This window comes from Choristoneura fumiferana, chromosome 11, assembly GCF_025370935.1.
Source record: "Choristoneura fumiferana chromosome 11, NRCan_CFum_1, whole genome shotgun sequence".
NCBI classification, from domain to species: Eukaryota; Metazoa; Arthropoda; class Insecta; order Lepidoptera; family Tortricidae; genus Choristoneura; species Choristoneura fumiferana.
Genome location: NC_133482.1, coordinates 12,069,458 through 12,082,274, shown reverse-complemented (window position 1 = coordinate 12,082,274; position 12,817 = coordinate 12,069,458). Strand labels below are relative to the sequence as shown.

Below are 12,817 nucleotides of genomic sequence, written 5' to 3'. Positions count from 1 at the left end.
AAACCGATCGAAATCGCTAAGGAACCTGACACATTTTCGTAATTTTCTACTATACAGTAGAGGTGAGACGTATTTACTGGAATAGGTTTTGGCTTGGACGCGTGAGTACGCGTTCCCGCCCGCGATTCTTTTAGCGTACGAGTATTTAGGAGTACGGCGGCTGACAACGTTCCGCCAACTTGAAAACAAGCATTTATGTACACTTTTTAACTGAAATTTTATAAAAATGGCTGACGCCTAAGCCTGTATAAAGTATGAAGGGAAGTTTTGTCGGTATTTAATATAATATAAAATTAAAAAAATATTAAGTGTGAAGACTGAACTGTGACGTGGAATTCGGTAGTTCGATATTCGTAAAACTACTAAAACTAGTACGGTGTATACGCAATCACGGGAGCGCATTTACGGAAATCATTTTGTTTACGCAATGAGTCAATTGAGTTAAGTACTCGTAGATACTCGTGGACCTAGTCTTTGGATCTAGTCTTTTTGTGGACGCGTACTCGCAAGACTCAGTGCGCGTTTTGCCTAGTACGTCTCACCTCTACTATACAGTCAACTATTGTTGATGTCGTTCGGGGCTATCGGTTTTCTTCGTTTCCCTGAAGATTCAAATGAGAAAGAAAAAGAAAACCGATCTTTTGTTTCGAGTTCTGAACGACATTAGCAAACTAGTTCAAGTGTACTTGATGGTGACTACAAAAAACGTGACATTATAATGTGCTAGTGTAAAAGAGACCTTCGTCTAACTATAAAGATAGATACAATTTTATGCGCCATGAGGATAAAATTAATGTACATAGTATGCTTGTTAACACGTAGGTTATTATATAGCTTTACATATATAACTAGGTAAAGTCCGGAATATCGTCCCACTCGCGACGAGGTTCGAACCCGGGCTTAATCCGTGGATGCCCGGGCTGAAGTCGATGGGTCGGTGAGGTCTGGCGCCGCCTGGAAAAAGAAAAAATATGGAATAAATACATTGTACGCTTTATTAACGGGTATTTTGCACTTCATAAGTAGGTTGTCTTAAGCTAAGTTTAGACTAAGACACTTTACACGGTACACTCAGTGTACAGGTACCTACACGAAGTCGAAGTGCGAAATTCGAACTTCGAATCTTGCCGTCCCGCTGACACTTCTTAATACGAGAGGGACGGTGCGATACGAGCTTCGATTTTCAAAAATCGTAGTAACTCCCCCTGTATAGGTATTCTAGAGTTTCGAACAAGCTACGACACTTTACACGGTACACTCGTGTATACACGAAGTGTCTGTATTAAAGTGGGTGACGTGCATACAGACAAAGGCACTTTTTGTATACGCTGAGTGTGCCGTCGTGTAAAGTCTCGTCTCGTAGTCTGTTCAAGCCTTGAGATTCTAGAGCCTAGAATATAAAATATGGAAATTTTCGGCGCCATCTTAGAGCCCGTCCTTTTGTGTATTATTAAGTAGCTTAGACTTGACGACATTTCAATACAATACAATGACTCTTTATTGTAAACCACAATATAACGTACCATAATAGTAACATTAATAATTGTTTTTTTTTTTTAGTGTGATCGTGCATTTTTATGATTTTTGAGAAGCCGTGGTGGCCTAGTGGTTTGACCTATCGCCTCTCAAGCAGAGGGTCGTGGGTTCAAACCCCGGCTCGCACCTCTGAGTTTTTCGAAATTCATGTGCGGAATTACATTTGAAATTTACCACGACCTTTGCGGTGAAGGAAAACATCGTGAGGAAACCTGCACAAACCTGCGAAGCAATTCAATGGTACGTGTGAAGTTCCCAATCCGCACTGTGGGAACTATGGCCCAAGCCCTCTTGTTCTGAGAGGAGGCCTGTGCCCAGCAGTGGGACGTATATAGGCTGGGATGATGTGCATTTTTATTGATAAACACTTTTGATAAATTTGCCATAGCAAATAATGTGACAACTAGCCATTACCCGCGACTCCGTCCGCGTAGAATTCGGTTTTCGCTATCCCGCGGGAACTATGCAATTTTCCGGGATAAAAACTATCCTATGTCCTTCCCGGGACGCAAACTATCTGTATACCGAATTTCATCTAAATCGGTTCAGCGGTTTAGACGTGATGAAGTAACAAACAAACAAACAGACTTACAAACTTTCGCATTTATAATATTAGTGGCATGTAACAATTATAGGGTAAGTATTTAGCAAGTTCATTATGGTCATTTTGACGACGGGATGGCCAAGTGGTTTGTGGAACTGACTATGAAGCTTGAGGTCCCAGGTTCGATCCCGGTCGAGGCAGATATTTATATGAATAATATGATTTATTGGATACATTGTATATCCGTGCAAAATTACAGATTTCTAGCATTAATAGTCCCTGAGCAAAGCCGCGGACGGACGGACAGACAGACAGACAGACATGGCGAAACTGGTTTAGATTTTTTAGCGAACGTATAAACTTTTAACATATACCTCTATTTCAAAGATGATACGGTTGCGCAGGCAGAATGTCTTCAAGCATTAAGTCCGCCTTTTTTTAACACGGCCATTGCGCCCTGAGCGGAGGTCAAGCGCTAGCATTCAGTAGTTTAGCCCATATAGACACAGACACACATACATTTGTAGCACGAACATACATATTTGTAGGGTTCCGTATCTGAATGGTTTTGAGGCTCTACTAATGTCCGTCCGTCTGTCACACACAAAGCTGTATTTTTGATTCTAAATAGGTACTAGATTTTTTTCATCTAAAAATCTGTTAGGCAGACAGACAGAGTTGTCTTCTCATTTCAAATATTAGGAAATAAAGAAACCTGTTGTCTGTCTGTTAGCCTGTGTCTTCACGCTTAAACCGCTGAACCTATTTGGATAACATTTACATAGGAGGAGACTATTTAATAGCTAAAAATAAAAGGGCGTGAAACGAAACATAACTTTTTCAGTGTTTTTACAAGTTTTTATTTAACTTGCCCCCCTGTTTGTTGTGTTGGGTCAAATCTTGTAACTTCATTTTGAGCCACGTTCAGAGGTCGGATTGACTTGAAATGTATAGTTGGATGACAAAATACAAGTAGTACAGTCAATAAAAGTACAGTCAGCAAGAAATGGTAAGGTTAGGTTAGGTTAGTGTATTAAAAATGTAATTTTTAACAAAAACTTATTATGATTGTTTTTTTGGAGTCTTTTTGTATTTTTTTATTTCAACTCCAAATTTGTTACTTTAACGGGTATCCCGTGAAACCATATCGAAAATACAAACTGAGACATGGATGCACAGAAAAACCAGAAAAAGAGACCAGCGCTGAGGACCTGGGTTCGATTCCCAGCGCTGGTCTCTTTTTCTGGTTTTTCTGTGCATCCATGTCTCAGTTTGTATTTTCGAAAAACTTGTTACTTAATTTTAATAACGGCAATTTTAAGGTGATACTGAACCCTAAGTACGCGCTCGGTTCGTACTTGGCCGGTTTTTTCTGGCTTCCCGTTTACCAAACGTGGACTCCCAAGTTATTGTAGTGGGGTAGGCTAGACTTGGCTCGTTGCAGGAGAAAACTGAAGATAAGTCCGCCTTTGTACAAGTATCTCAAAGTCATTCTGTTTCTTTTCTTTTGTACAATAAAGAGTTTACATACATACATACATAAGTTTAAAAACAATAATTTATTTGCCCTTTCATCAAAAAAAAACCAAGCAAATCTTTAAATTGTACTTTACAATATTTTTATTCTTAATAGTAGGTGAATAGATATTGCAATGCTTAGGCAGGTAAGTAAGTTGATTTATTTATTGGGTATGTTTCTAATATTACTACTAATGGTATTTATTTCATACGAATTACTATTAATTAATAAGAACACTGAAAATACACCATACATTGTTTAGTTACCTAAATACCTTTAAACGAGTATTTCTGGTGTGTTTATTTCAAGGATCTCGGAATCTGCTCGAATAATATCGATACAATTTGCTATATGGTGGTTTTGGAGGACGAACAATCAATTTAGCTTGACCTGTTACTGCAAAAACGCGTAATTTCAAGTTTAAGCCCGAGTTTTTGTATAGACATTTTTGTTAGTGTCAGGTTATCTGAAATCCACTTATTGGACCAAACATTTTTGGTTCCAATTTATTTAGTAGAAAATAAGGGATACTTGGGTTTCATCTGTAAAATGAAATTAAAAAGACGTTTGCTTTTATCTGAATTCATTTAATTGAATGAGTAGTATTTGTGTTGTATACAACATGTATTAATAACGCCATTTTTAGACGAGGATTGTTATAAAGAGTTATAATTATAATTATTAGGAGGCTGGCTCAATTGGTCTCGGCTGGGAAGAGCTGAAAGAAGCCGCGCAAGATCTAGCCAAATGGAAAACTCTTCTACGAGCCCTATGTCTCTAGTGAGGGATAACAGGATCACATCATCATCATCATAATTATTAGCATTTTAGTTTTAATAAGTCACGTGGCTCCTATTTTCTTTTTGGTATTTATTAAATAGCCCAAAAAGATAGAACAGCGGAAACGACTAACTCTTCTGACGTAATAGTCGCAACGGCCTTGACCTTGATTTTTTTTTATTGCGACCACTAGGCCAATGCCCGATAATCGTACTATAGTCGAACGGATCGTGCCGTTGCGCAGAAAAAAAACCGATACAATAATTAAATGCGCCGCCGCAACAAAGTTGCAAACCTGTTGCGCGGGACGGACTCAGGCGGGATAAAGTACTATTATTACGTTCAAGTATTACTGTAAGTGTGCAAGTTTCTATTTTTGACGCGTTAGTATTTTAAAGTTGGCGTGCGTGTTTTGCTTCGAATACAGCTTTTTTTTTTTATTCGACTGGATGGCAAACGAGCAAGTGGGTCTTCTGATGGTAAGAGATCACCACCGCCCATAGACAACTGCAACACCAGGGTATTGCAGATGCGTTGCCAACCTAGAGGCCTAAGATGGAATACCTCAAGTGCCAGTTATTTCACCGGCTGTCTTACTCTCCACGCCGAAACACAACAGTGCAAGCACTGCTGCTTTACGGCAGAATTAGCGAGCAAGATGGTGGTAGCAATCCGGGCGGATCTTGCACAAGGTCCTACCACCTGCAAACTTTTCGAGTAATTTTGTTGAATAAAAAGGGAAGGGTTGAAGTATTGTCATCATCATCATCTTAAACTCGAACTATTCCTCTAAGAATGGGAGGTTTTGGGCCGTAGTTCGGTGCGGATCGGGGTTGTGCGAATTGCGGTTTGCAGATTAGTCGTTTTAAAATAAGGTGATTTTTAAAGATCAAGCATTGAAGACTACAAAAATGATGAAACGGTTAATTGTTTGCGACGGGCCGCATGATGTATATCATACGAGTATTCGTACAAATATAAAGTAAATAACTGAATATCAGAAAGTAGTTTGCCCTGAATCGAAAGTAAATCGATTATATTACACTATGTTTTAAATCAGGTGGTGTTTTGTGTTTTATATCCCGGTTTTATTGTGCCCTATCCAGTCTAAGTTAGTTAAATTAAATGTTTTAGCGAGGTTGCATAGGTACTATTTAAATAATTGAATTCGAATTGATTTTCTTTTAAAAACGTCTAAGTGCAACTGAAGAGTTAGAAATCAAGTAGAACACAACGAAGTACAAACACACGAATTTTTTTTTCTATAATTAAGTTATTCGAAAATAAATAATCGAATAGAAAACATTCATTTTTAAGAAATATATTTAGGGGTGTCTAAGGTTTTCAGTTATTTCTAACACCTTGTATAAACTTTTCGCTCTAGTATATTTTAATAAAAAAATAAACAAAAAATTCATGATCCGTCACTGTATCCGCGCTAGGTCATTAATAAGCTGTTGCTTGGCGGAAATGTTGTCTGTTGTTAATTTTACATTACCAATAGAAATTACCAGTAATGCGAAGGTCCTTAATTAAAGTGACAGAGCTAATGATACTGGTGGCTCTGTGATTAAGAGTTTCTTGACAGGCGAAACTAGATGGCGTTAGTATCGGAGGTCAGTTTGTCGTTACAGTCCTGCTTGCGATTGGCTCATTCAGTTTATTGACCAATCGCAAACGTGACGCAAATTCAAAATCTGTCAAATGGACCTGACGCCATTATTAGAATATTAGAAACTTCCATTGCAGATCTCGTGAAATTTTCAAAATGGCTGAAGTACGATATTCTTCGCCATTTTGAAGCAATACCAAAAACTGAATCGACAATAAAATCAATATGAAGTAGGCACAGGGTAGGGTAGGGTAGGTGGGTTTTTGCATGTGGCAGGACCTTGTGCAAGGTCCGCCCGGATTGCTACCACCATCTTGCTCGTTATGCATGCTTGCACTGTTGTGTTTCGGCGTGGAGAGTAAGACAGCCGGTGAAATTACTGGCACTTGAGGTATACCATCTTAGGCCTCTAGGTTGGCAACGCATCTGCAATACCCCTGGTGTTGCAGATATTTATGGGCGGTGGTGATCTCTTACCATCAGGAGACCCACTTGCTCGTTTGCCATCCAGTCGAATAAAAAAAAAAGGTAACTACACTTTACCCGTGGCTTCGCACGGAACCTAAATGAATTGAAGCTCCGGGATTATTGATTAAATTCCCAAGGGGATTTCCAATAACTCAATCGTGACGTGACCCAATGTGGAACCTTTTCGTAGAAAAAGTCATAGTGACATCGCATTTCTTGTCAAGGGAATTTATTAAACTATTATCTATTAAAATATAAACAAAGTTTCGCCATTGTCAAAGTGACATTTCAGGGGATTTCAAGATATGGGCCCGCTAGAAATAGTATATAATATTCTGTTGTTGCTATGTTTTTTTTCTATTTTCGATAAAAGAGCCGTTTTTACGGGAGACAACTTACAAGTCGTCTTTTGACCGAGAAGTACTCGGACCGGAGTCCATCCTTTCATACAAAAATGAACGAAAAACAATGGAAAACGTAACGATGAACAACTTAACTACAATAAAAATATAACAACAATATCGACAGTAAAAAATAACAGAACAAGAGTCACTGGAAAACGATTACGAATTCAGTCTCGAATGTTGTTAGTGCATTGAGTGTAGTCTTGCGTCAAGCGGCCCACGGCTTAAAAACCCGGGTGTAATACCAGGACAATAAATAAATTATGCATACGAAAACAGTACTCTCTTTGTAAATAAATATATCAAATTAAAATATTTTATCTTGATTAACAAATACAGTTTTTTAATGGGAAGCCGATTTCTGGCAAATGTGGAAAGCATAAAATATCTTGAATTCTGGAAATGTTTTTGATAACGGCAACACCTTTGTGTACCTACATTTTTTCCATGGGATTAAAATCCGGGTTTAAGACACGTGAGAAGAATTAATAAGGGGTTTTAGCAAGTCTAAAGGAAAATAAACTGAACTTTTATTTTATTTGAGTACTCTGTCAATTAGTATGGTAGACATAACATTAGCTGATATTGATGATGATCTTACAAGATAATATGGGTTGGAAAAATTAGCCACTAGAAGGGAAATCACTTTCTCAAACTTTAGTCGAAGAAAACGTTTATTGTTTGCAAAACACCATTCAAAGATTGCTCTTTTTTTTCTTTTTACGCTTAATTAAATTAATAAAAAAATAAGTTTACATTGAATGATCTTCCTTTTAATTACTTTTCTGTTGCATGTCTGTCTGACTTGATATACTGCGTTGTGTAAATAATTAACAGTACCTGGGCGACCGAGCTTTGCTCGGGCTAAAACTCGGTAATAAGCGTTTTCCCAGAGATAACACCAAGCTAGATCTATTTGTCATCCCCGAAAACCCATACAAACCAAATTATATCAAAATCGTGGGAGCCGTTTCCGCGATCCCCGAAATATATTTTTTTTTTATGGTATAGGGGGAAAACGAGCAGGCGGATCGCCTGATGGTAAGCGATTACCGTCGCCCATGGACACCTGCAACACCAGAAGAGTCACAAGTGCGTTGCCGGCCTTTAAGGTAGGAGTACGCTCTTTTCTTGAAAACTTGAAGGTCATATCGGTCCGGGAATACCGCAGGCGATAGTTCATTCCAGAGTTTTGCTGTGCGAGGCACAGTAGAGGCACAGTAGAGGACCGCCAACCATCTAAATGGTGAGGATGGAAGTGTTGTCGCGTAGGTCGGTGGCGAAAGGATGCGGCAGGCATCAATCCGAATAACTCCTCGGAGCACTCCCCGTTGTAAATGCGATAGAGGATGCACAGTGAAGCCTACATCTCTGCGCAGCGCCAAAGAGTCAAGTCGATCAGAAACTCGTTGGCAGCCGACTATTCGAGTCGCTCTCCGTTGTATGCGGTCCAGAGGGAGAAGCTGGTACTGGGGAGCCCTGCCCAGAGATGAGAGCAGTATTCCACATGCGGGCGAACCTGCGCCTTATAAAGCTGGAGGTGGTGGGCCGGAGTGAAATACTGTCTCGATCTGTGATATACTTATACAAGAATTGCTCGTTTAAAGGTATTAATATTAATAGATACGGAACAAATAAGAACATAATCTCTATATTATTTTATAGAATAACTAAATTCAATTAAATGTACTTACTCAAATCATGTATTCAATCGGCCAATAACAAGTTAATTAATTTACTACGAGTACCTTTTATGCAATCAGTAAATTGTACAGCTGTATAATGTAGTTCGCCAATCACTGCATCTCAAATACCGTTGATTAAAATTAGCAGCAATAAAGCCACGCGAGAAAATTTATTACACTACGGTTCGGGGTTCAGTGTTGCTGTTTCACTTTCGTTATAAATCGCTAAATGTTGATAGAAGTAGCCAGTTTCGGGTAAATTGGCGCGAAAAGTAGCTAAATAGAAAATCGACTTTTCTCAAACATGCTCGGAAATGTATGCGTTAATATCACGAAATGGAGACATGAAGTTTCTCATTTATGGCTCCCTGCCACCTCCCTACATAACTTCTTGGACTAGGCCATGAAGTATGTATGAAAATCCATTATTGTTCGCTGCTCTAACTTTTTAATTTTGCTTACCTACTAACATTAAACTGACACAGGAAAAATTACGAACAGTCAACCACCACTACTCTATGCGATGCGATGCGATGCGATGCGAAGCGATGCGATGCGATGCGATGCGATGCGATGCGATGCGATGCGATGCGATGCGAAGCGAAGCGAAGCGAAGCGAAGCGAAGCGATGCGATGCGATGCGGAGCAATGCAAAGCGAAGCGATGCGATGCGAAGCGATGCGATGCGATGCGATGCGATGGATGGATGGATGGATGGATGGATGGATGAAATATTTCTTCACATTGTTTGAGAAAAGCACTATACAAGCCTCGGCCAGAACAGGGATTGTCAATCCCTTACTTTATGGCCTCTGCAGTAATGTACTATTAAAACTTTCGTTTTAAATGTAAGCTTTTTTTGCTGATTGTACTTGCATTTTCATCTGAACTATTAATTCGTGTCAAATTTCAAGCCAATCCGATCACTGGAAGTGGGTTCTATTTAACTTTCTATATTTGTCCTATACTAACAATGGCAAGATAAGTAAAAGCTTGTAAAATAACCTCCTTTTTTGAAGTCGGTTAAAAATGGGTAAAATTGTATGAGTAGCTTGAAAATTGACCAAGTGGGTGTTACACTCGCGTACCGAGGATTTCGTAAAAATTTGTAGGCATGTCAAAATATACGCTATACCGAAGCGATCTTATCTATGTATAAAATCCAGTATTATGTAAAATGCGGAACCCTGCTGCGTCTAAGCAAAATTTACACAGGGGGGGGGGTACAGTTATAATGGTTAGGACTACCTACTTTATTATTATTATTATTATTTATTGTTGTAGCGGCAATAGCTAACTATAACAGTTTTTGAGAAACATCTCTGTGACCGACAGTGCAGCAATATTCTGGTTCTATTTAATACACTTCAGGTAGGGTAAACCATACAGTAATTGGCCACGTTACAGTAATTGCCCACTTGATTTTTTTATATGAAACAACAATAATACAAATAATTTAATGATGAAAGCGACTAGATTATTAGCACGATATTTGTTAGGATTTATCACCACTTTTCTTTGTAAATTTTTGATTTAATACAAGTGGGCAATTAATGTACAGTGGCCAATTACTGTATGGTTAACCCTACGGAATTCTTAAATTAGAGAAATATTATGAGAAGCTTGAATGAAACTGCTAGCGTAGAACTTAAATTAGCCATTTTAGCTACTAATGTCCACTTGCAGGCTTTTTAGTCTAGGTTTAAGAGGTCTTAAGTCGTGTCAGATCCATACAAGAACTGTCAGTTTAAGCCTTAAATCAAGATTTTAAAAAGCCTACAAGACGTCCTAAATGGCTAAAACAGCAACACTGATGGAATTTCAAGATTGACAAGTGTAAGGTGATTGACTAAGCGGTGCATTAAGGGCATTAGTATTTTTAGGGTTCCGTACCAAAAGGTAAAAACGGGACCATATTACTAAGACTCCGCTGTCCGTCCGTCCGTCCGTCTGTCACCAGGCTGTATCTCATGAACCATGATAGATAGACAGTTGACACGACAATAGGTATACTAGGTGTTAATTAAATAACTGAAAACCAGACACCCCAACCAGAACCAGACACCAAAGTCATTGCTTGCATTTAATTTTGAATACCTTCATTATTTTATAAAAGATATTCGTGTGTTTTGCTAAGTCAGTAATTGTGCTTCATTTCTAACTTTAAACTAATATTTTTTATTTGTCAGTTGCGCTTTGATGTTTTTAGAAGAAAGTCACACATTTGCCTCTCATTATAATTTGTATTCACGTATCCGACCAAACCCGATCCTGATCCTAAACTTTCCTATCAAAATTCCGTAATATTTTTCGATTAAATTCCGCTCTGTTTCCTCACTTTGACATTGGCACAATCGTCGTTCTATCCGAACTTGTATATAACCATTAAAAAAAAAAGTCACACATTGACAGCAAAACGGCCAGTATTAAATTACCGAAATAGTATGCAACCTCGCTTAAATAATTAACTAGCGTCTTGCGCAGTCGTAACTTTAGACTGGGCACAATAAAAAAGGGATTTAAAAACACAAACACAACCTACTTTAAAACATATTGTAATCGATTATTTTCTTTCTGAGCAAACTACTTTCTGGTTTTCAGTTATTTAATTAACACTTTGTGTTTACAAATTAGGAAAAAGTTTATTTCTTCTTCTTGAGTCTGGCTCTGGGCCTTTAGGCTGCAATTGTTCCATGTTTGCACTTGGTTTGCTTGCACAAGCCACGACACCCGCGCACTATAATTCCTATTTACATTTTGTTGTGAGCAAGCGAAATAATAGTCTGTGAATTGCAGGTTAAGAATCAATTTAGGTAGCACCGAGCAAACATAGGACTACAGAACACTGAGACGGACTCGCTTGTTTGAAATTTTGAAAAACGAATACTAGGATTTAAGTATTTTAAAGGCCAGTGACATCGGTTTTGGAGTCAGCTCAATTTACATAACAATATTGGACGTACCTAATTATCACGTTTGGTACAATGCTAAATTAAATATAATTCGCGGTCAAGCAGGGTTCGTGGGTTCAAGTCAGGGCTCGCATCTACGAGTTTTTAGAAATGTATGTGCAATATTACATTTGAAATTTGCCATGAGCTTTACGGTGAAGGAAAGCATCGCGAGAAAATATTGCACACCTGCGAAGAAATCTAATTGTGTGTGCGTGAAGTTCCCATTCCGTATTGGGCCCGCGAGGGAACTACGGTCCAAAAGTATTATTTTTCTGATAAGAGGCCTGCCACCACGGCTATATAAGAAACTTAAGTACTTATATACGGGTTATATATCTACGGTACGTTAGGTACATAGAATCCTATTAATGTTAATTACCGACCGACAAGCCCCGACTTCGCGCGTAGGTAAGTAGTTTTGGAAAAGGGAGGAAAAATATGAAGTTTTAGTTTTTCACCTTTTTTCACAGTTTTTTCTTCAACGTTGCAATCGGGGAAGCCTCGTTAATCATTAATTAAGCAAACTAAAGTTTTTTCAAACACTTCATTTGCCGACTGTACATTTTAACTTCCTCGTGTTATGTATAAGGAACGGAGGAGCGTCAATCATACTCGATGTTCTTGCTAAGACTGATTTTATTAACTACCTTCACAAGTACAAATATGATATCACGACAATTTCCCTTTTTTGAAAAAAAAGAGAAGAAAAAAAAATTCATTCATTTACATGCATTCATTATCTTAATGTACAGATTTGGAATAAAACTTATAATTACTATTATTATTATTTTAACCTACATTCCATTATTTTCATACCCTTGGAATAAGTATTACATAAATGTAATAGTACCAATTTTATTATTTATTTCATTTATTTACTTTTTATTACAATATGATCTCTTGATATTATTTTCCTTTCATTATGTAATGTTGGAATTGTAATAACATTTCCAGGTATTGATGTATTTACTAAGTTTAGGCACTTACTTACTTTATTTTAGTTTACATTAAAAAAAAATTTTTTTTTTTTAATCTTAAATATGATTATTCTTAAGAATTAGTTATTTCTAACTTGGATTTACAATATAAATCAAGCAAACGCAATATTTAAATATAAATGAAAATGAAAAAATTTGATTTAATGTTGGCAGTCTTTGTAACAGAATCAATTATCACTTATCAGTTATTGTGCTATATTTAATTGACATTTGAAATACACACGAGTATTATTTATCTAAAAGGCAGTGTTTTAAAGCATGCAAAATAAAAAAAAACATATTTTGATATTTGTAAACAAAAACAATAAAAATAGTTG

General features: G+C 37.6%; 1 protein-coding gene across 2 annotated transcripts in view; it reads right to left on the bottom strand.

The window, feature by feature from the left end:
- Positions 1 to 866: 866 nt before the first annotated feature.
- Positions 867 to 12,817, bottom strand: part of dsx (transcription factor doublesex) — a 220,652-nt gene continuing 208,701 nt past the window's right edge. The window contains exon 6 of one of the 2 annotated variants that reach the window (XM_074094574.1): positions 867 to 954. The gene's annotated coding sequence lies outside the window, so the exon portion shown is untranslated. The remainder of the gene's footprint in view (positions 955 to 12,817) is intronic. The other variant, XM_074094575.1, reaches the window with a different exon arrangement.